Source organism: Magnolia sinica, chromosome 8, assembly GCF_029962835.1.
Source record: "Magnolia sinica isolate HGM2019 chromosome 8, MsV1, whole genome shotgun sequence".
NCBI lineage: Eukaryota > Viridiplantae > Streptophyta > Magnoliopsida > Magnoliales > Magnoliaceae > Magnolia > Magnolia sinica.
Genome location: NC_080580.1, coordinates 38,618,825 through 38,621,068, shown reverse-complemented (window position 1 = coordinate 38,621,068; position 2,244 = coordinate 38,618,825). Strand labels below are relative to the sequence as shown.

At 42.3% G+C, this 2,244-nt stretch overlaps 1 non-coding gene across 1 annotated transcript; it reads right to left on the bottom strand.

The window, feature by feature from the left end:
• Positions 1-529: 529 nt before the first annotated feature.
• Positions 530-636, bottom strand: LOC131254621 (small nucleolar RNA R71). Its single transcript, XR_009175743.1, has one exon. It is a non-coding gene; the product is annotated as a small nucleolar RNA R71 (small nucleolar RNA).
• Between the last annotated feature and the right edge of the window lie 1,608 nt (positions 637-2,244).

The window sequence follows — 2,244 nt, the reverse complement described above, 5'->3', positions numbered from 1 at the left end:
CATGCATCGATGAGTTAGAAAATATCTGAGTACTCTTAAACCATCTGAAACCATGGCTGTGATTGCACAAAACATGACTGAGCAATAGCCGCACTTTGATGAGAATGTTAAACAAAATACGTCACTGGCTAAGACAGTACATGATGAGAACGAGGCACACTATGTTCCTCCAGTTAGAACCTAAAGAAATTACCTACAACCTACAAGGACAACCACACCATCTTACATGGTTTTTTCAATCAAAGTAATTAATATTGATTTTAAATCGAATGTGATCCAACTTCTCTCTAAGTTTTATGGACTTGATTATGAAAGTCCACATTTACACCTTAAAGAATTCGATGAGATAGTTGTGACCTTGCACTATCATAACGTCTCCTAAGACATAATCAACCTCAAAATCTTCCCCTTCTCTTTAAAGGAAAGGGCCAAGTCGTGACTCCACTCCCTCAAGCCTAAATATATTAGCACATGGGCTGAGATGACTCGGGATTTCTTGAAGAAGTTCTTCTTGGTTGATAAGACCAACATGCTTAGGCGTGCTATCATGAACTTCTCCCAGAAAGAAGATGAAATATTTTCACAATTCTGGGAGATATTCAAAGAACTCTTACTAACATGCCCTCATCATGGCTATGAGATTTGGCATGTGATTAGCTTCTTTTATCACAAATTAGGCACAAACATGTGCCAGTTTGTAGAGATCATGTGTAACAATGAGTTTATGAGCAAGGATCCTAAGGAAGCATATGCATACATCGTATGTTGGCTGAAAACGCACAATCATGGGATACATCCAACAAATTGAGTAGTACTAAGCCTCCATCCAAAGAGAATGGGGGAATTTATATACTTAAGGAGGAAGATGACATGAATGTAAGGATTATTAGTCTTGCAAGGAACGTTGAGGCTTTGGAACTTAAGAAAGTAGAAGTGGTCCCAAAACCCACTAAAATTGTTGATAGTGTATGTAGCATATGTAAGACGAATGCACACCTAACCAAGGATTGCCCCATAATCCTAGCTTTTTAAGAGGAATTACAAGCCCACGCTAATGTCTTGAATACTTCTCAATGCCCATTTAGTGCACCAAATTCAAATCAGTACAATCCAAATTGGCAGAATCATCCCTACTTCAGTTGGAAAAATGGACCAATTACCAATCCTCCTACACTTCCTCAAGGGCCTCATGTACCTCAAAGTGTACCTTATGTACCCTCACCAAAAGGACCCTTGAGGACATGCTACAAACTTTTATGCATGGCCAAACGCAGATTAACCAAACTACCATGCACACCTTGCAAGAATTTAAAACCTCATTAGAGAGAATTTGTAAGACCCTTAACCTAGTCCGTACCATTTCGTAAGCTTCCGCGGTCCTTCTGGTCGAATTTTGGTAATCCTCGACCCGTATCCAACATTTGCGTACGATCCTAAGCCGGGTCCCGCATACCGAAGTCAGCTCAAACCGAAACCTGTACCTTAGTGACCGTGCCATCGTTGTGGTTCTAACGCCGCGACTCGCGCACCGAACCGACACCCAGGCTAGGAGATGTGGGTCCGCGTTCATTTTAAAGAAACACAGCGCATTGCAAATTTTGAGAGAATCTCTATGACATATCCCATCAATCAATCAATCACTTAATGTCAAGTATAAGCCATACCTCAAGTACAACAACCCATCTCTCCTTTTCCCTTAAGTCAACCCTCTCTCTCCCCTCACCATCGCTCTTTTATCCCATTTTCAACTAAGGCCATACCTCCCATCACCTTCCTTGCACCCACCACTCCATCCATCCCTATTATTATTCTCTTTCTTTCATTTTCTCAAACACTCTCTCAAGCAACAAATTCCATATGTCCAAGCTACCTCCACAACAACAAGTGTGGCCCACTTTCTCACTCTCTCATCTCACATCTCAACCATTCATCCATCATCTACCTCCATCAAACTTGAAGGCAAGGAGCTAAGGAGGCTAGGGGAGCAAGAAGAAGGAAGATAGGTGGGTGATCCACTGTTAATTCTCTTTTTAAGGGGCTCACTTATGATGGGACCCACTTGATGTATGTGTTTGTGATTAAAGAAGGGCCCATAGTGGCGGGGTCCCTCCACTTCACCGATCTCTCTCTCTCTATTACTCTCTCTCTCTCTTGTGATGGGTGTGGCCCGCTAGATCTACACCATTCCTGGTTGGGACGGTGGATCTCCACCATGATATACGTGTTATCCACACCGTCCAGACA